The 22,763-nt window shown below is 36.8% G+C and overlaps 1 protein-coding gene and 1 non-coding gene across 2 annotated transcripts in view; both read right to left on the minus strand.

Moving 5' to 3' along the window:
- DGKB (diacylglycerol kinase beta) overlaps positions 1–15,343 on the minus strand; it is a 718,768-nt gene extending 703,425 nt beyond the window's left edge. The window contains exon 1 of the mRNA XM_049641565.1: positions 15,264–15,343. The gene's annotated coding sequence lies outside the window, so the exon portion shown is untranslated. The remainder of the gene's footprint in view (positions 1–15,263) is intronic.
- LOC125931146 (small nucleolar RNA SNORA57) lies at positions 4,779–4,905 on the minus strand. The gene has a single exon (XR_007460397.1). It is a non-coding gene; the product is annotated as a small nucleolar RNA SNORA57 (small nucleolar RNA).
- Positions 15,344–22,763: the final 7,420 nt, after the last annotated feature.

Raw genomic sequence — 22,763 nt, forward strand, 5'->3', positions numbered from 1 at the left:
GATAGCAAAAAAACTGATAAAAAGTAAATGAATTTGATAACCAGGAAATTGTTAATAAACTTTAAGGCCAATTTAAGTACAGGTATATATTGATAGCAAAGTATAATTGGCTACAGAATAAGTGGGAGGCACAGAGACAGACGCCCTAAGGGTAAACATGATATAGTAGATACTCTTCTTAACATCTGAGTTCCCTTCACTCCACATGCCAATGTTGAAATTTTCTGCACCGTTATATCAACTAGGTATTCAATACCTATCTGCCTACCCTTAAAGAGGCTACTTCCCCATGGGGTACCTTAAATCTAAAGAACTGGACCTTTTATTTTTACCTCTGTGTGAATAAGGAGCCATATATCTGAAAGTTATGAGAGTAGGTCATTGCTTAGAACACAAAACATTGCTATGAAGTTAAGTTTCAAGGACAGCTACATGAGGGTAATGTTTGAGCCCTTTTATCTAGAAATTGAAATTGGGAAGAAAAACAAGTAAGAGCTGGTAACTGTAATATTTACTGGCCTGTTAGAATTTTTCTAGGTTAATGATTTTTAAAATATTTGATAAGACTACATAGATTGCACCTTGGCAAGTAAGATACAGATAAAGAGGAACACCCTCCAACTGTGGAAGCCAGGAAGTGTTGATACTATGCAGGAAGTGGCCATGAATCTATGAGTCCGTCCAGTAAAACCATTTTTATCACCACTGACTCTAAGCTGGTAAGAACAAAAAAGCTGGTTCAGGTTCTAGAATTGGCAAGAATTAGGGCCATGACTCAACTACGTTCAGCTTTTGCTTTGATTCACAATTATACTGGCAAAGAATCCTTGCAAAGAATAAACACAAGATTAAGAATGTAAGTCAGTAGATGCTCCCTGAGGCTTTGTTTTATTCCATACAAAGGCAAAGCCAAAGTTCAATACTACCAGAATCCCATGCAGAGGGAGGAATCCTCCCAGTTAGCACAGTACAAGATGTAGGAATTTGGCCTTTTATAACCATCTGGTTGGGGGACCACAGCAACAATGAAAGGGCCAGTCCTCTTCCCTTCAGTGAGAGCCTTGCTGCACCACAGATGTATACATACTTCTGTGCTCTATTTCTTGTGCTTCATCAAACCAACAAAACTTTCAGTGCAACTGGCTTGGCTATGGCCTACCACAAGCCCTGGTTAGAAAATCTTCTCCACGCCCTAAGTAGATGGGAGAAGAAGCTCATTTCACAAATCAGTACTCAGTTTAAGAAACAGAAATTCCTATTAGCTAAGAGAAAATGAGTATTCTTTGGGTAGCAAAAGGCCACCAATGTTTTGCTCATCATAAAACACAAACAAAAACAAAAAAGTCTTCACAGGTATCAATGAATCCTTTGTACTTAGTCTCTTGACACTCAAGCAAGAAGTACAAAGAAAAGAGTCCTGAAATAAGAACATAAAATTCCACCTTCAATCTACAAAAACAAAAAGTGTGGAATGAATGGAATCTGGACAACATAAAGCAAAGGGAAAGTTGACTTCCAATTTCTTCAAACCAGACCTATCAAAGTCATTTCTGCAAATTAAAAATTAAATTTTCATTTTTTTTCCTGTTTGGCCTGGAAAAAATATCATACATCAATACATTAACCTCTTCTAGTAACGTCTAGAACAAATAAAAAAGAGGGAAAAATCAAACATATAAAGTGTTAACAATATATCAGCTTATCAGGATTTCCCCAATCATAAGCTCTAATAGAGTGTCCCTGCCTCAAAGTCATCTCTTTCCACACAGTTTTCATTTCCTTCTGAAGTTATACTTTTTACTATACCACAAATAAAATTAATTAGGGCACATACCATACTGAGTTCTAAGAAAAATGACTGAGTATTTTTTTTTTAGGTCACAGCTAACCTTATTTATATTGCTTAAGTAAAACTATATAGAAAAGAAATACTGTATTAGAAATCCAAAAGCTATTCCAAAGCCAACCTATTCTATAATTTCTAGAGCTACACGTAAGTGAAAAACACACACTTGTAAAGTAGACTAGCATACTGCTGTGGATAAATTCACTTTTAGAGTAAGGTTTGATATAAATCATGTTTTCCCTCCTAAAAATGCCTTCATTCATTTTATTAGTTGATATTTGATTCTGTGGAAAGAATGGAGGGAAGAGAGGGCTATGGGAAAGCAAGAAACTGAGCAAGTGACCATCCTCTCATGAATTACACTCAGAAATCATGATAAAAATCTTCTGTGTTTATTCACACTTTTTTAAGTAAGTGTTTCATGTGGCTGAGGAAAGTATTTTCTTTCTGTTGTCATTGGTACATCATCACTTAAATGGGACTCTGAGAAAGTGACATAGCAGTGGGGAAAGTAGACTAGATTATTTTCTATTCTCTCCACATGTGTGACCTCTTAGCCTACTGTTTACTTCCGATAAGCCCTCAAAGTCTCAGTGTTTATTCTTGTCAGATACTGAAAATAACTCTGAACCTTCCACTTCATCCAGGTTGACAATCAAATGCTGATAATCAATTCATGAAATGTGTCACAAATAAAACAAGTGCCTAAATCTAACGTAAACAGTTAATATTGTAAAATAAATTGCCAACTACTGAATTTGGTCAAATTAAGAATAATCTTATTCTCTCAAAACAGAATAACATGATTGAATATCATTTCCAGAATAAGCAAATGTATTTATTACTACTACTTACCAAGGGGAAAACGTGATAGAAGACAAGCACTTGATTAGAATAAAAAAAAAAACTTTACTGAAAAATTGACAGTATATTTCAGAGAACAGAGATGGTCGCTTAGCATTCTAACAGAGTAAACTGAAAGATAAAAACATTGTTGACTGAGGGAAATGCTTTATGAGACAATCCATCACCCTCAATCAAAAAGGAGGCATTTTCAAAATCCACTTATTTATTCAGTGCTATTCTGTTTTTGTTTTCTGTTTTTTGTGTTTTTTTTTTTTTTTTTGGTACCTGTTTTGTACCAGCTACTGTTGTAATCACAGACAAAACAAAGAATGAGAGACACAATGAGAGTGCAAGTAAGGTAGGAAAGGAGCACTGACAGAAAGGATATTTTAAGCAGCTTAATGTCAAAGAAACATTGGATTGGAAGAGAATACTGTGGCAATATATATTCTTGCAAGGATAAAGAGGGGACAAATTGTGAAACTATCTAAAAGCTAGGGTATAGGGGGTTGGTGGAGACAGTGGGGAGGAAGGTTGATTTATTTATGGAAATGGATAATTTTTAATTAAAATCTAAAATTTTTAAAAATGTTTAAATATCAATACCAAAATATCAATACCTCTTTGTGCTGTAAACAGCACAAAGAGGAAGAGGGTAATAACATTTAAGTCTTTTCTTAAGGAATTACCAAGTACATGTGTGGCAGAGTTTTATGAGATATCTGTTGCAGAGAATGGAAAGGTAAATAAAACACAGGCACTTAGAAGTATTACTGGGGTCAGACCGAGATGGGAGATCACAAATTTATTATGACACCAGTTTTCACAGTTTTGTGATTTCTGATAGCATTCAATACCCCAAGTGAAAAAGCAAAGCGAAACTGCTCAATTGAGAAAGGGCAAGGATTTTGCCAGATGTGAAGTGGAAGGAAAAGAGTACAAAGAAAAGATTTGGGCAAACGAATTCTTTAAGTTGTATACTAGATCTTGGCTGCATGGTAAGGAGAAGTGAGTGAGAAAACAGTCATGAAGAAAACAAGGTGTGTCAAGGTGCTGGAGATTGGTGGGAGGTGGACAGAACAAGAAGATTACTGCTTTGTGATTGATGATTTTAAAGATGAAAAGTTCCAGATAATATCAAGATTCAGAATAGAGTCATTGGCCAATGGTTAACGTGGAAGGGAGCAGAATACCAATGAAGGTAATTTGGTTAAAAATTTCTACAGGCTATTAATTGACTTGTCAACCCATATAATTTAATCAATCGTAATGCAGGGTGCCTGGGTGGTGCAGTTGGTTAAGCATCTAACTCTTGATCTCAGCTCAGGTCATGATCTTACAGTGTGTGGTTTCAAGCCCCGCACCAGGCTCTGTGTTGATGGCGTAGAGCCTGCTTGGGATTCTGTCTCTACTCTCTGCCCCTCCCCAGTGGGTGTGTGCTCGCTCTCTCTCTCTCTCTCAAAATAAATAAATAAACTTAAAAAAATTAAAAAAAACAATCATAATGCTAACAGGAGGTAAGAAAAAGGAAAACTGTGATCCAAATTTCTAAATCTGAAGAAGTACTAAAGAAGATGATAGATGATACTGAGAGAGTAGGCGATGACAATATAAAAGACAAAATGAAATAAAACAATACATCTTGGATGAGCTCTATATTTTTTAACATCACACTTCCCAGCTGTTGAAAAGAATCACATACTGACATAAAATGCCATCATTGTAAAGTCATGACCACCTACTCAAATGCCCCTTCCTCCAATATCACCCAGATCCTAGCAAATGTCTCAGTCAGTAACTCCTCCAACCTCGTTCAAAAACTTCAAACTTTCTTCACTTTGTTCAGATTTCTATCAAGAAAGGTTAAATTCCAAAAATATCCTCAATTTAACACTACAAAGCCTATATACCTATTCAGATTGTTCCTTTGTCTCCCTCCTTCCCTCTTTCTCTATAGAAGGTGTTAACTGCTCGTCAAAGTCAACTCATACTCCATGTCTTAAAATCTATTCAATTTCACATTTTTAGGTACCCATCAAACATTGCTTTACTTTTCTAAATTTTATTTTGTATTTGTTTTTGGAATCCATGTTGTGGCACTTGAACTGGTGGACTGAAACACATAGTACAGAGAGGGTTGGAGCCCTTTTCCTCTGCCTCAATACATTTCAGGGGTGGGGACCACCCACTTGACCCCCACCAAGAACAGGAGAGTACACTTTTATATTTTTGATCACTGGGACTTTTCATAGATATTTAAACATGCTCAAAAACTCCTATCTTAGAAAAGCTCCTTCAAATTTCCATTATTGTGCAAAAACAGTTCTTTTTTTTCAAATCTTCACAGACAAACTTTTTGAATGAGTCACTCCATCTCCATTTCCTGGGCTCCTACTCACTCTTTAACACATTTTCACCTGGGTTTCACCCCGATCACCATGGCAACACATCTTTAGCTAAAATCACCGATGATCTCCCAGTGTTCAAATCCAATGGATATTTTTCATTCCTCATCTCAACCTCCCAGCAACATCTACAGGGATAATTATTCTGTCTTTCTTATAGGATATTTTCCCCTAGTCTTTGGAATACCATAGATTCCTGCTATTGGTCTTCTCCTGTGTGACAATTCATTTTCACTTTGTATATCCTGTGTATTCCAATATACTCTAAAAATTGACCAAGAAACCTACAATTATCTTTTTATCACTCTACATTCTTTTCCCAGGGATTCTTATCTACTTCAAAGGAATCAAGTACTATCTGTATCACCAAATTTATATATCTTTTTCCCAGTTTGCTGCTCATATCTCTTAATTTATGTAGCCACTATTCACTCAAGAGTTATGCTTGGATGAGTGAAAAGAGTACTGGTTTCCACATCAGAGCAAAGGAATAACGATCTCTAGACATAACTTTGTGTTTTGTTTTTTTGTCCTTGTTTTGAAAAAAATCCTACTTTTTCTCAAGATCCAACTCAAATTCTAAGTTATCTATAATGAATTACTTATTATCTTACTCTCATCTACTATATACTCTCATCTGCCTATACTATAGCCTACTACGTACTTCCTGCCCATCTATCTTCTATCATTGCCCAGAACCCATGGTGTTATAATTTCTATATTCATGTGTCTTCCTCTAACCCCCAAATTAGGAGCCACTTAATGACAGGACCAGGTTCTATTCATAAATTTCTTCTCAGAACTTTCTACTCTGATGTATGAGAGATGCTCAAAAATTTTTATATGAACAAATGAGTGCCAATAGACCAATAAATTGTTCTCTGGGGTTTTCAAAGAGATATTAATAGATATTCCCAAAAGAAAAGATTCTGGGATTAAATAAAGTCGGGGAAATTTGTACTAAATCCCACTTCTAGAGATTCCAACACACACTTGCATCTGATGAACTATAAGAAGTCCTTAAAATAGAAAACTATTTAATTTTGTTTAATGTTTGGATAAAGAAAGCTTTCTTGCCCTTTTCTTCTTTTAACACACATACTAGCATTCCCCAAACAATTTTCCCTTTTGTCTTAACATAGTTTGGATTTGGATTTTAACTTATTAGAATCAGCAAAACAGATGTTAAAAAAAAGAAATTATGCACATTCTCTTTATCTAGGATTCTCCCCAAAGGTAAGGCACAGGGGCTAATTCCTTTGATACAGCTTTGACAGTTCATAGTGGAGAAGAAATTTTGATCAGTATAGTACTCCCATATTATTGATATATACACCAAATCTAACAGAATCTTGTTGTTTTCTTTTTTATAAAAGAATTTATAAAAGAATTTAATTTTAAGAATTAGAAAACACTGTCTAACCATAAAGAATAGCAATATTATAGCCACACTGAAATCATTGTTTTCTTTTGCTTTGCTTTGAAAGTGTTCTTACGAAGATAATATAGTTACCTGAATACTAAACATACCAGCAAGCAGTTATGCAAGTAACTTAAATGACAGAAGCATCCGTGGCTCCAAAATATAATTTCCACATGAAGGTGAAAACCCTGTACCACTTCACCTTCACAATATGTTTTCTGATAGAGTTTACAGTACATTGAAAACCAGGAACCCAAACACAACAATAGTCCCACCGTGAATGGTTTTTATGCTATACTGTTTTCAGTGTGTGACAGGGAAGGAAACTCTATTTGCCAAATAGAAAGTTCTGACATATGGGGTGGCAAATAAGATTATGTAACAATAAAGCACCCATCTTGGTAACCAGAACTCTTATTAAGAACAACAGGATAGCAAAGTGACTCATCAGCTTGTGTGCTCTTTCTCAATTCTAGTAATTTGGGACAAGTGTGGGGAAGTTACAAGTTGTTTATGTGCAGCCCAAAATGACAGGCAATACAAGTTACTAAGCAACATTAAGGACTCGTGTTTTTCTAATCCTTAAAAGCTGCCACAAGCTGAAAAATCCTGTAATATAAAGGTAAAGGGAAAAGCAATGTGGGAGTCATGTTTCTGACTGAATGAAAATGTTTTGCTCAATAATTCTAAAATTCTGATTCACCATGAGTTCATCAGTCTTAGTTTTAGGATTACTTCACGTGCATAATCCTCCTCTCATCACTGTCAACACCAGAAACTTGTTCTATCATGACAAAAATGATAATGGGGGGAGATGTGTGGAAATGGTTCTTATAAATCTTGAAACCAGTTTGTTCCTCAGTAAATTGGACCTCTGTTCTTCTCTATTTCAACTCTTTCTTTCATAGCACTTAATAAAACAATAACAACAATAAATCATGTATTTGCTTCCTTGTTTATTATGTTGGCTTGTGTCTTTCTCTTTCACTGTAGTACCTTCAGTACTGTAGGAACTTGTCCCTTATTTTATTCTTCCTTCCCTGAGGCTGGCATATTGCTTGACAGAGTAGCCCATCAATGACTAAAGAATGAAATAAAATAAGGGCACCTGGGTGGTTCAGCTGGTGAAATGTCCAACTGTTGATTTCAGCTCAGGTCATGATCTCACAATTTATTTGTTCAAACCCCGTGTCAGGCTCTGCACTGATTGTGCAGAGCCTGCTTGGGATTCTCCCTCTCTCTCTCTCTCTCTCTCCTCATTCCCTGCCCTCCCCCTGCTCATGTGCTCTCTCTCTTTCTCAAAATAAATAAAAGAATAAACTTAAAAAAAAGTATGAAATACAATAAAACACAGGATCCTGGTGTTAGTAGTTCTGTTTCTTAAGGTAATAGTTTTAGTAACAGTGTTTATTTATATGAACCTTAAAATTTCCCAGAGGTAGCTGTGTGTTACTTACAATCCCTAAAATACAATGTTATGAAAGGCAGGCAAGCGAGAATTCCCCAGTCTTTCTTTCTTTTCATGAAGGAACCAGTGAAGGGATTCCTTGGTCAAAAGCCCAGGAAAAAACATTTCCTCACATTCTCTGTCTCAGCAAAACAAGTTGCTGAATAAATACAAACTCATCTTATGTGTTTGAAGTTCTGTTTTCAGGTCAAGGATCCTGTAATGCTCTTCCATAGCACCTCTATTTCTTCCTCCTTTCCAGTTCATATAATTCAAAAGGAGTCCATTTATGTAATAATAGATTTGCTCACACAAGAGAAAATTTTCCCAGTCTGCATAGGTACAGATAGAATAGTTGATAAGGATGAAAATAGAGCATCAGTTTGCATATTAAATGGATGATAGCTGTGACTGCCTTTTAAGAATGGTGGAGGAAGAAAAGTGAAAGGCCTCTCACCATGGTTCTAGCTAAAGGGAAGAGAACTACAATTTCTTTGTTTTTAAATTTTTTAAAGTTTCTTCCTTTATTTTGAGAGAGAATATGAACTTGAGCTAGGGAGGGGTAGAGAAAGGAGAGAGAAAGAATCCCAAACATGCTCCATAACATCAGCATGAAGACCAACGTGGGATTCAAACCCAGGAACTATGAGATCCTGACCTGGGTCAAAATCCAGAGTCAGCCGCCCAACCAACTGAGCCACCCAAGCACCCTAAGAATTAAAATTTCTAAGGGTTGATTGTGTGCCCGCCACTCTCCTGGCAGTATTTACATGTGCTATCTAATTTATCTTTGTGACCAGTTGCCATTTTTTTCCTATAATTCAATAAAAACCTTTTGGGCAAAATACTAAGTAAAGATGACCCTAATGAGAGGCTGTTTATTATAACATTTAATAGATTTTATGAGTTTCATAAATGTTTTATTAATATAAAACTAAAATGGAAACAGTTTTTAGATTTAAATTTTATTTAGAACATTTTCTTTGCTATTAGTACTTTACTTTTTACCTGAGACAACATCCTAAGTAAATAGGAAGTAACAAATAGCTAATATTTTTGAGTATTTATTATGTTCCTTCTGTTCTAAGCCTCTTACACACAGGATTAATTCAATAATTCAATTCAATAAAGTGGATATCATTTTCATTACCCCTATTTTACAAAGAGAAATCTAAACCAGAGACTTTAAGTTACTTGCTCAAGGTCATCCACATAGTAAAGATTTGAGGCCATGCAATTTGAATGCAAAGAGTAAGTGTTAACCCCTGTATCACAGTGCCTAAGAAGGAAATAATGAAATTCAAATGGGCATCTTTGCATACCGAGAAATTTTACATGGAGTCGATTTCCCCACACCTTAAACCACAATTCCATCATCATGAATAATCAAAATATGATATAAGTCAAGACTCTGTAAAGAAAAAAGAAATATAAAGGAAGGTCTAGCTATTTCACTGAGGTAATCTCATCCTGAGATAACTTTGGTGATGGAACTCCAAAGGGATCTTAAATACCTACCACACATCTCATCACATCTGTTCTTCTTCTGGTTATAACTCTTATTTGACAACTGATTTGTGTGGTTTGGAGAGTAAAATAGAATTATTTGACCTAAGACGATATTTTTAATGAAAATGCTGTATTTGGACAGCCCTAGGCAATGTCCATTCAGTTCACATCATTATGTTGTTTTAATACTTAATGAAAGAAATTTACAAATCATTAATAAGTAAAATACAACTTATCCCATAAACTGAAAATACTTCTTTGGGGGAGGGAGAGTGGGGACTGATTTTCCCACTACTATCTTTTTTTTTTTTTTTTTTTTTTCATTTTTCTCTAGTGGTAGTCAAGGTTCTAACATCTGCTCACAGATATGACTCAATATTTATCAGCTATGACTAAATCAAAATCTTCTCAGGACTTTTCCTCAAAGAAAACGAGTTCAAGAAACAATTTTTTAAAAGAGCCATCTCACAACTTCATTCTATCGGCAAAACATTTTTGCTGAACCATTTATTCTAATATCCCCCACCCCCAGATACATTAGTACCAGAAATTAGTTATCATTGTAAATTTCAATATTGCAATTTGGAATATGCCATCTGTCACCTTCCAAAATATTGTCTCCTATATTCTAAATATATAATACCACAGAGGGTGGCAAATATCTTTTGAGTAATTTCATACTAATTATGAGTTCAACTAATTAAAATATACTATCTGGCTCAGAGGTGGTAACTTGCATTTGAAACATTATTTTCTAGACTTTGCAGGGATAAAGACTGGAATTGGAACTACCTATCCCTTCAGGGAATTGAATTAGAGCTTTGAATTCAATGGTTTTTGATTTTTACTTTTGTATTAGACATAACACTCAGCACTAATGTTCCAAAGATAAATAAAGCTTAATTTCCTTCCTCAATTTAGAAAATAGATTATTTCAACCCTCAGTGGCATATCCAATAATAAAGGTAAGGACAAGTTTCAGTGGAACAACAGAAAAGGACAGTTAGGCCAGTGGTGGAATCCAAATAGAATCCTGAAAGGTCATGATGCTACAGCAGAAGCTTAAAGATGTATCCTAAGGTAAAACACTAATGGAATAAGGACAGAAGGATCTGCGTGTCAAGAAAGAAATTACAGACAGAGACAGGTGTAAGCAGAGATGAAAGAGGTAAACAAATAGCATGAACTGTTAAGGGTTATAAAAAGCCAGTAAGAGTTAAGAGTAGACTTGTAGCCTTTGGGTTAAAGGCAAAGGCTGTAGAACCAGACTTCCCGTTCATACACCAGCTCCGTAACTATTAATTTCTAACTGTGGGTAAGTCACTTAACCCTATTGTGCCTCACTGTGCTCTTTTATAAAATGGGAATGCAGACGATAATGGGATTATCCTACAAGAGTAACACTGTCAAGATTAAATGTGCAAGATATTCATACAAGCAAATGGTATGTAGTAAGCACTCAGTAAGTGTTCCTGTCATTATTTTTAAACCCTAAGGGGAAAAGAGCCAAAGCACCACAACCAAAAATCAACTCTTGACAGGAACTCTATTTCTAACCTTGATTTGCAGTGTCACAAGTGACAAGATACAAAACAAAGAATCAGGGCTAATAATGTAAATGTATTTGCAAAGCTCCATCAAAGTTCATCAACTTTCCTTTTGCAGCATATGTATTTTTACTCTCATTTTGAAGGTATTATTTTTGGTGCTCCTTGATCTGTAGTGATTGGCAAATTGCCAATTAGAAGTAACTGACTCAAGGACACTGTTTCAAACTTCCAATGCAATACAGATTCTCTATTAAAAGGCAAATCCTTCATTTCAAATTGTTGACTCAGATAATACTTAAAAAAGAATTTCAGCTGTTTAAATTTAGCATGCTGAGAAAGACCAATCTTAAAATATTGTTTGGCATTATGCCCACAACATTTTCATTTTTTTCCTTGTTAGTGTTTGTCTTCTGTGTTAAGAAGACAAGTGACAGTAATCATGTTATTCTCCTTAACACTTCAGATTTTACCTAAATGAACCATTTTCTTTTTATCCTCACCAGTTAAAGATGGCCTTTCATTTCCTGGCAAATTTTCAGAAAGTGCTTATGCAAAAACCAGTGAGATTTCCAAACCACTGTTTTACCTCTTCAGTCATCAGCAGGCCTTTCTCCCCCACTTTCCTTTGAATCATCACTTTTACTCTTTAAAAAATGTGTAAAGGACATTATCTGAAGACAAACCTAATCTAATTTTTATAATTAGACCTTATAAATACTTAAAGAATTGTTTTAAATCTGTGCTTTATCTATCTACCCCACATACCATCCAAAGAGTTTGTTTTTTAACATCCCTCAGGACACAGTCTCTGGACAAGTTCTCATACCAGTCTCCCACCATGATAAGCCAATCTCCCCTTAGTTTCCTTTTATCCCTCTTGGTTTTGGGGCTTTCCAACTTCTTTTCCTCCTACATTAACTCCATCATTTTCTTTCCTGGAAAAGATATTTCCAGCTTCATTCCCATGGTTCATGAAACCATAGTAGGACACTTCACTTGGAATCATTGATTCTGCTAAGTTTGGATTTGGGGTCAATTCAGATTCTAAATTGAGTGGATCCAATCTTGGTTATTGGTACAGGAGGGAGTTCTCTCCTGATGATTTCTCAAGCACTCTCAACATTCTTCAACGATAGAACAACAAGCTCATTCCACTAGGATATGGTAGAGTACCATTTAAATAAAACAAAGTGGCAAAGTGATTAATCCTAGCCCACCAGTTACTGAATATACTGCTTTAGGCAATTTGCTTATTTACTCTGAGATTAAGTTTCTGATAAATGGGAGAAAATGTAGCTGTTATCCCATAAATGAAAGAACTATTAAGAGCTTGAATCTACTTCACAATCAATACCCAAGGGTGAACAAAGCCATAAGATTCTTACTCGAGGTCTGATTTTTGTGTTGGCTTTTTAAAAGAGAGAGAAAATGTCATGAATGGGAAAGGAGCAACAGGAAGAGCCTTCTTTAAATTCTTGCCTAGATCTTCCTCCAGGCAGATGCTCCTAGGCTAGAAGTATTACCCTTAAGATAATATTACAACAGTATGATGCATGCATAAGTAAAGTTCTGTTCCTGAGGCCAGCCAGGAGGAAAAGCATCCAGGAAAGGATATTCTTAATGTCATTTCAAGCCTATACATCAACATCATAGTCATTATTAGCAGGGACCAGCAGTTATCTTTGGCTTGTCTGGCTACAACTCTTCCTTCTTCCAATAGTGTTCAAGGAAAGCATGAGTCATAGGATACATGCTTAGTTCAGACGCTTTTCCCAGCAAAACTTACTAATGGTTTAAACCTTAAAATAATTGATTTCAAAAACAGTTTTGAAAATCTTCACCTCGGACATACCATGAGGTGTAACCTGAGGTTTATCATGAGGACAACCAAAATATGAAGCAAATGTATTCCCCAAACTCAACTCCACCCACCTATGTTTCTATCTTTAAAGATAGTCTCACAAATCCCTATTCAACTACAACTCCTAGTGATTCCATTCAGGCTCTCAGCCTGATGTTTCTGGTCTTTAGCCAATACTTGAGATACAGGTAACGATCTATTCTAGAGTTGCTTACAAACTGGCTCCAACCATATTCTTTGAGTCTTTGTATAGATGCTTCCTTTTCCCTTTTGTTGCCGTCTAAAATTTTTAACCACCCTCATGCATGCACAATCACAATATGTCCTCTGGATGATATTTTACTCAGTGATTTACAAAGTCATATGTAGAGTTTTGCACCAAGAAATATGTGTATATGGAACAGGTTACCTGTAACTAACTGGGTATTTCCATAATGACAAGAACATTATATGGAGATCCTTAGGATGAGTAGGTGAAGTAAGTCAAATTACATTCAGGATATGTTTTATTTCTTAAAAAGATAATGAAGATTAGGTGGATTTGAGGAGTTTAACACAATTAAAAACTGCAATAACTGGATAAGAGTGATCCTTAGTTTCTCCTTTCTAATGATGGAGAGTTTTAGAATTATTTTGCATTTCACAATAGTTGTTTCATAAGTTTTGACACCTCTTTATCCTAAAGAATTTATGACAGCACATGAGACAATCCAGCTTAAAATCCTGGATTCCGTTTTGGGTAACCTCTGTTTTTTCATTAATCTTTCTTGGAGAAAACTATAGTAATAGAATAATTTTTTCCAGTGATTCTGTAACTAAGTCTAATAGTTTTTGTGAAACATGGTGGTTCTTCTTTTTTTCTTCATTATAAAATTCTGGTGAGTGTAAAAGAGGGACTGGTTAGAAATACACCAACATTTCCAGATTAATTATTCCTGGCTTCTCTCTAAAAAAGACCTTTAGTATTCTGCCTGAATTCACATTTATTTGGTCACTTGCTTTACAATGGGCTGGCTGTGTCACTGACCTGTTTTTACCTCCTTTTAAGAGTTTGTTATCTGTAATTTGAGCAACCAGTTGAAGTACTTTTGCAAAAGTTTTTTCGCCTTCATTTTATTTTGCCAGGGACCACAATGCTGCTTGGTTCTGAGTATAAAGCCATCTGTGTAAAAACCACCACTTTGAAATCACAAGGAAGGGACTGCTTAGCAAGTGGAGGTGCTGATTGCCGGAGTAAGAAACTGGGGGAATCCAGCACTTCCATCCACTAAAGAGTATTTGCATGTTTATCGTATCATCAGAGTCGCCTAGGCTGTTGTTGCCTGGCAGTTATCTAGAGCCCTACTTCACATTTTAACTCAACCAAGTAAATCAAAGACCTTCCCTTCATTTTGTTTGCTGGATTGCTTCTTTATTTTGCAGATTAGGAAGGAGCCTGGAATAAATTTGTAGCAATTAGCTGAGCATTTGTAAGTGCAAGTTGGCCTCTTCACGAATTTTCTTTTGCAAAGGCAAACTGCCATCCATTGGTAACTTTCGGGAGCACGCGCTGGTAACGAAATGTAGGACGCATTTACCAGTTTTGTTGCCTAAAATCCCAAAGGACTGAGCGCTTTATGCATACCTCGCCAAAAAGCCACAGCCTTCAGCAAATAGCCGAGCAAGTACACCAACTATAGCGTAACTAGGACGGGAGTCGGAGAGACCAACGGATTTAACATCTCAAGGAGAATCAGAGCTATGCTTTTCTAACTTTCCTCGCCATTTCTTCTCAGCTTCCCTTCCCCCCGCAGCACAAACCCAGAAGGCACTCAAACTGCCAACCGTGTCGAGTTTAACTTACTGCAGTGTGATGCAGGCGAAGGCTGGGCGCATCTCCCAAGCGAGGGCAACCGCTTTTCCGGAGAGGACCTGCGCCTGGACCGGCCAGCCCTCGGGATCGCTTCCAGCTCGCACGCTCTCCGCTCGGGAAGAAGGTTGCCTCTCGGCTCGGCTTCCCCCAGAGGAGTGGAGCTTCAAGAACTCCGCTCGCAGCCTCTCCTCCCCTCCACTTCCACCCCCTTGCACAACGCGCGGCCCATTCTAACTAGTGTCGGAGAGATGGACATCGACTTCCAGTCCACAACACACAGGCGGCCTGCAGCCCACCGGTCCCTGACAATTTGCAACTCCCAAACAGCGGAGGCTGAACGATGTGGCTTTCCGGAGCCTGAAAGTCATCTTTGGCATCCCGCTTCCCCACCTCGCACTCCCGCTTCCCCTCCCATGCGCGGCCACCTCCAGGCTCCCGGTTAAGCCCGGCATCGCCAACGGTTATTTTGGTAGCCATACCAAGGGGCATGCGAGGGAAACGGGATTTGTCAGAGCTTGAAATACCTGTTGTCCATGACTCATGCTCTTGTTTCATCTCTCTGAGTCCTTCATTTCTATCAAGACGCGGTGATGTTGGGAATCCGTGCAGTGCGTGTGTGTCTGTGTGTGTGTGCGCGCGCGTGTGTGGTAAGGAGGAGGCAATCTGCGCGGCAGCGAGCAACAGCCCTGCCTATCTCTAGCTGCCGCTTCCACAGCTGCTGTTGCTACTATTGCTGTTGGAGCTCAGGGAGAATGAGACAGAAAGAGACAGTGCTTTACAGCTATTTAACTGCTGGACCAGTTATAAGGGGAGGGTGGAGACTGTGCAGGTATGAGTGGCTGCGGCTGAGACATTAGGCTTGATTCACCGCAATTACTACCATTCAGGATACATTTCCCCTTCAACAGGAAACTTGATACCTGTCTCCCCATCACCCTCCTGCTAACTACAGTCCTTGATGGGTCATTGTTCATCAACCACTTGCTAACCCACTTCTAGCAATTCTGACAGCTGCACACTCTATTTCTGCATTCCAGTCTGGGAGCAGGTGACTCGAGGATGGATGACGACAAACTAGGAAGGCAAGGGGAAAAGCAGGTGAATATTAGAAGGGAAACTGTGTATGTAATCGGTCAGGTCACAGGTAAAAGGATAATTTTGAGTCACGTGTGTAAAATAATGCGTTGGAGTAATACAAATGTAAGCCTGTGTACAAATCATCTCTATCTTATAAAATGTGGGCAAAATCAATTAAGGAGCGTGTTTACAAGCTTAAGTGCAGGCTACCTTGATATACACACATACCTTGGTGGCTCTGTCTTCTGTACATAGTATCCACTTGATTTCAATGCATTACTATTTCTGTCAGCTAGAAATTCTGATGAAAACCTACCAGTGACTGCTGTTTGTGGACTCCCCCTTCCCTCCTTATTGGTTTCTCATTCTCTGTCCTGATTTATCTCCAGCTTATTCTCACATAAGGTGAAGCTGAGCTGAACTAAGAAGTTAAGGAAGTTCTCAAAACCCCCAAAGACAAGAATACTTCTTAATAACTAACTTAATTTGCTCTAGCAAGTTTGTCTTCATGTTCTTGCTCTGTAAGAGTCTGCCTAACAATGAATAACCCCTCCTAAATAGACACACATGCATGCACGCACACACACGCACACACACGTGCACACCACTTAATTGATAATATTTATTTATTTATTTATTTATTTATTTATTTTGAGAGAGAGAGAGAGAGAGAGAGAGAGAGAGAGAAAGAGAATGAGTAGGGGAGGGGGAAAGGGAGACAGAGAGACAGAGAGACACAGAATCCAAAGGAGGCTCTGTGCTGTCAGCACAAACCCCTGTGCAGGGCTTGATCTCAGGAACCATGAGATCATCATCGGGGCTGAAATCAAGAGAGTTGGACAGTTAACTAACTGAGCCACTCAGGCACCCCAATTGGTGGTGGTATTAAGCCACTCTCAGCATTTAGTTGTCTAAGCTAAAAATAAACTTAATTCCTTTTTAATTTTATTTGTAATGCACACCATTAATTATTTCTGCTCTGCTCTGAGCAATTTTCATATTTGCCATACCGTTTCTCACTTGCCAGGGCTTATGTAATCAGGGTTAATTTGGAGGATGTTAATACAAAAAGAAGGAAGCGTAACAGAAATACAACAGAAGATCCAAAAGGAGGAAAAGAACCCAAAAGGATTAAGTAATACATCTTTTCCTGATCTGTTTATATTAGAAAATCACTGCTTTCAGCGAAAAAAAGACCAGTTCATGTGCAAAGCATTTATCAATTGTCCAATAATTATCAATTTACCAAAACCAACCTTATGACAATTATTACAGAAAATACATAGATTAATATTTTGTTTTAAAAGTCATACAATGTACTAAATTCAAAGAGTATATAGAATTATTTAAATGTTAAAATCCTAATAAAACTTAAGGTCAAATAGTCACATAATTTTGCCTCTTCAATTTCTGTTTATATGTTACCATTATTAAAAATCCAGGGGCGCCTGGATGGCTCAGTCGGTTAAGTGTCCGACTTTGGCTCAGGTCATGATCTCGCAGCTTGTGGGTTCAAGCCTGACTTTGGGCTCTGTGCTGACAGCTGAGAGCCTGGATACCACTTCATATTTTCTGTCTCCCTCTCTCTATGCCCCTCTCCTGCTCTCTCTCTCTCTCTCAAAAATAAACATTAAAAAAAATCTTAAAAAATAATCCAGAGTAGCTTCACATTCAAACCTATATTTAATGTAATGTAAGGAGGTAGGCAAAGGTTGTCCACCCTACTTAGAAATATATTTGATATAGAAGATCAAATTTATCCATAGATCCATCAGTGGATTTTAGTAATTCATAAGAATCATTGTGTAATTAATGAACCTCAGAAACACAGTGGCAGAGAAATAAACTTGTTCTATAAATTTCCATCAATCAACAAACCCAACAATTTATGGGTTTATAGAAATAAATAATATCTTAATTGCCAACTAAACCTCTTTATTATCAAAACATGTATGCCTGGTGTACCTGGGTGTCTCAGTTGGTTGAGTGTCTGACTTAGGCTCAGGTCATGATCTCATGGTTCAGGGGTTCTAGCCCCATGACTGGCTCTGAACTGGTAGCTCAGAGCCTGGAGCCCACTTTGAATTCTGTGTCTCCCTCTCTCTCTGCCCCTCCCCCACTTGTGCACATGTACCCAAGCTCTCTCTGTCTCTCAAAAATAAATAGACAATAAAAAAAAAAAACATGCATTCCCAAACTAGATTCTGTAATTCCCAAACTAAATATGTGTTTGCTGTAGAAAAGCCCAAAGATGGCAAGCTTTGCAGTGGCAGAAGCCGTGGCTGTTTGGTTCCTTCCTATGCCTCTAGCATCAAGCAATGTGCTTAGAATGTACTATGTGTACAGTAAGTAGTTTTCTAACAAATGAGTGAATGAATAAATAAATTAATTTCTGGATGCAAGATATTGGGAAGATAGGTGAACTTGGAATACGGATGTTTAAATTCTTCCAGTCTTTACTGCTAAAAAGTATCTCATAGACTTTACAGAACTTCATAATAAATGCCCCTAATACTTTCCCAAAATGGTTTTCTACTATATGAATTCAATCAACATTAATTCCCTAAAATCTCATTTTCTAAGAATTTTGCAAACCAGTAACATCAAGACCTATTCATCCCTAAGAAATGCGTGGTTTCTCCCACTTTTACTTCCAAATCTGTAGCTAGTTCAGTGGGTACTTGGCTAGATGTTTGAGAAAATAGGTTGTTCACAGGAAACAATAGGTATTGGCAAGGATGTGTACAAACTGGAAACCTCTTACACTGGTAGTAGGAATGCACCTGGTGCAGCCACTCGGGAAAACAGTAGGGAAATTCCTTAAAAAGCTAAAAATAGGACTATCCTATCACCCAGCAACTACACTACAGGTATTTATGGAAACGATACACAACTACTAATTCAAAGGGATACATGTACCCTGATGATTATAGCAGCATTATCAACAATAGCCAAATTATGGAAAGAGCCCAAATGTTCACACATATACGCCTGTGCACACACACCCCCACACGCACATACTCCTTAGTCCATGGCGACAGCCATTCTGGTTCTCCATTATAAGTTCAATTTTTTTTTTTATTCCACATGTAAGTGAAGCTATACAGTATTTGTTTTTCTCTGGCTTATTTCATTTAGCAATAATGTACTCCAGATCTATCTATCTATCTATCTATCTAAAATACCATAATATATATATATATATATATATATATATATATGCTAAGTGAAATAAGTCAGTCAGAGAAAAACAAATACCATATGATTTCACTCATATGTGGAATTTAAGAAACAAAACAAATGAACATGGGCAGGGGGTGGGAAGAGAGGATAGCTAAGAAACAGGCTCTAAAGTATAGAGAACAAATTGATGGTTAACAAAGGAGACGTGGGTGGGCAGATGGGTTGAATAGGTGATGGGGATTAAGGAGGGCACTTTTTGTGATAAGCATTAGGTGTGGCATGGAAGTGTTGAATCTCTAAATTCTACACCTGAAACTAATATTACATTGTATGTTAACTAACTGGAATTTAAATAAAAACTTAGAAAAAAAATCTATAAGAAGTACAAGCTTATGCAAAAGAAGATGAAGGGAAGGAGGAGGAGGAAGAGGAGAAAGAAAAAAAATAAGTTGTTACACAGCTATGTATATGTGTTCTTAAAATTTTAGTCCTGTAATAAGGATTATAAGCAAGGTAACCTTTACTGACTTTTTATGAATTTTAGCAACATAATTCTTAAAACCAATTTATGAAAGATGGGACTTAATTAGCGATGTAGCATAGCTTACTTAAAGTAAATATAAATCCATACTTATCAAGCCTTTTATGTGAACTGGGGCTTAAAAACACCTTCTCATGATACTTTATTCAACAAATAATTGTTGAACATTTATTACATACAAAGCATTGGAAAGAGAAACAGTCTATCACCCATAGCATCTGCTTCTAAAGAACATATGGTCCCACAAAAAAAACATATTCTTACTTTATAATTTGAACATTTTTTTATTTAACTGTTATGTTTCAGAAAAAAATAAATAGCTTAATTTATATGAAATGTGATTAAAATCTTCACCAACTTTGATTTAAATGATAAGAGCACAGCTACTTCTTAAACTGAGTACATTATAACATGGGAACTTTTCCACTGGCTTTCAAACCATGAATAAGTAGATGCAGGCTAAGAAATTGTGAAAGGCCCAGAAAAATTTTTTATGAATAAAAATTATGAAAAAAATTTTTCATATGAAATTTTATGAAAAAAAATTTTATGAAAAATTTTATTATGAATAAAAATCTTAAAATATTGGGTTTGAATAGGATGCTAGACCTAATGTAGTCCAGTTCTCACATTTTATAGGATGGACAAAAACACCATGGCTTATTGCTGAGGTCATTTACCAGTCTCCACTAGACCATCTGACTAGGAATAGCAGGGTTAGATATGCAAGCTTTGGCCCACACAAAAAGGTCAATAGCTAGCTATGATTTGGTGTGTCAATAGCTAGCTATGATCTTGGGAAAACTCTTTCCAGACTTTATTTTCACATTTATAAAATAAGGATAATTTTTTCAGTGTTATTAGGGTATAATTGACAACTAAAAATAGAATATAATCAAAATGTACAATGCGATGATTTGATGAGCATATACTATGTGCAAAGATTCCCATATAAAGTTAATTTTATGTATATCCATCACTTCACATATTTGATTTTTTTTTTTTTGCTAGAACACTTAAGTTCTGCTCTCTCAGTAAATTTCAATGATAGAAAATGGTATTATCAAGTATATTCACTATGTTAATCACTAGATCTTCCCTATTCATCTTATAACTCAAAGTTCATATTATTTCACCCACCTCTTCCTATTTCCCCACACCCTAGCTCATGGCGACAACCATTCTGATCCACTAGTATAAGTTCAAAAATTATTTATTCTACATGTAAATGAAACCATGCAGTATTTTTTCTCTGTCTGGTTTATTTCATTTAGCATAACGTAGTCCAGTTTTATCCATATTGTTGCAAGTGGCAAATGGTAGAATTTACTTCTCTTTTAAGGCTATTATTCCACTATATATATGAGTGTATATATATATATATATATATATATGTGTGTGTGTGTGTGTGTGTGTGTGTGTGCGCGCGCACGCGTGTGTAGGTGTGTGTAACCTTTCATTTGTTAGTGTGTTTATTATCAAAAATACAAGAGATAAATGTTGGTGAGGATGTGGCGAAAAGAGAACCCTTATATACTATTGGTACAGCCACTATAGAAAACAGTATGGCGGTTCCTCAAGAAACTGAAAATAGAACTACTGTCTGGTCCAAGAGTCCCACTTCTACATATACATCCAGAGGAAATGGAATAAGAATCTTGAAGAGATATCTGCGTTCTCATGTTCTTTGCAGCATCATTCCCAATAGCTAAGAAAGGGAAACAATCTAAGTGTCTGTCAATGGGTGAATGGATAAAGAATATATGATATAAACATATATTAAGTGAAACATGCCAGAGAAAGCCAATTATTGCATAGTATCACTTATATGTGAAACCTAAAACACAAAACAAAACAAAAAAACAAAAACCCATAAAACAGAGAGCAGAAAAGTGCTCACAGGGGCCAAAGTGGGGGAAATAGGGAAATGTTGATAAATGTTGATAAATGTTGATAAAAGAGTACAAACTTGGGGCGCCTGGGTGGCTCAGTCGGTTGAGCGTCCGACTTGGACTCAGGTCACGATCTCGCGGTCTGTGAGTTTGAGCCCCGCGTCGGGCTCTGGGCTGATGGCTCAGAGCCTGGAGCCTGCTTCCGATTCTGTGTCTCCCTCTCTCTCTCTGCCCCTCCCCCGTTCATGCTCTGTCTCTCTCTGTCTCAAAAATAAATAAATGTTAAAAAAAATTAAAATAAATAAATAAAAGAGTACAAACTTTCAGCTATAACATGAATAAGGTCTGAAGATTGTATGTAAAACATGATGACTACAGTTGGTAATATTATATTCTATCATTGAAATTTGCTGAGAGTGGAGCTTAAATGTTTTCAAGAAATAAATAATTGGGGTGATAGATGTGTTAATTCACTAGAGGGGGGCATCCTTTCACAATGTACAATATGTCCCATCACCATAACGTATACTTAAAATATCTCAACATTTTACATGTCAAGTATACCTCAATAAAGCTGTAATTAATACAATTTTTTGAAAATGTAACTACTTCTTTACTATAGTCCTGTTGGAATCATGAAAGCAAGCCCTGTTGGCTATCAGAGCCAGGTGATCTGGTGTCCCATTGTTTGGCGGCAGCCATCAAAGCTGGGGCACCAGTCATGTGCATAAGCTCCCTCTGGAGAAATGTTGGCAACCTGGTTTTATCCTTAAAGCATGCCAGAGAAAGAAGGCAATGCAATTGTCCATATCTCAAAATGTCTATAATAGCATCCACCCCAGCGAATAGTTGAGAAAATCAAAGAATTCGGCACATGTAAAATACACAACCCACTGCCTAGCAAAGCTCCCATCCACATATGCACACACATGTGCACACATACGTACAAAAGGACTATTACGTCTTCCCTTCATTATTGTGATACTTTCTGGGGTTAATGTTTAAGTACTTGACTTTCCAGTTATTTAATTTTTTAAACTGAATGATGATGGCAGAATCTGCATGATTTCCCTTAGGGGCAGCAAGCATACTGCTGACAGTAAGAGACAATTTTTACAATCAGAGTATTTTCCCTCTACTTCAAAGAAGGTAACTTGTGTTGTAAAGAGGTCTGACTGAACAGTGATTAATCACACGAATTATTGAATTACATTTGTTCAATCTACAACATGTGAAGTCCACAGCTATATACCTACTTAAGGAACTACAGAAAATGCAGCAAAACATGGTTTAAGGCACGAAACACAGAGTCTGTGACAGAGAAATTATAG

The sequence above is a fragment of the Panthera uncia genome, chromosome A2 (genome assembly GCF_023721935.1).
Source record: "Panthera uncia isolate 11264 chromosome A2, Puncia_PCG_1.0, whole genome shotgun sequence".
NCBI lineage: Eukaryota > Metazoa > Chordata > Mammalia > Carnivora > Felidae > Panthera > Panthera uncia.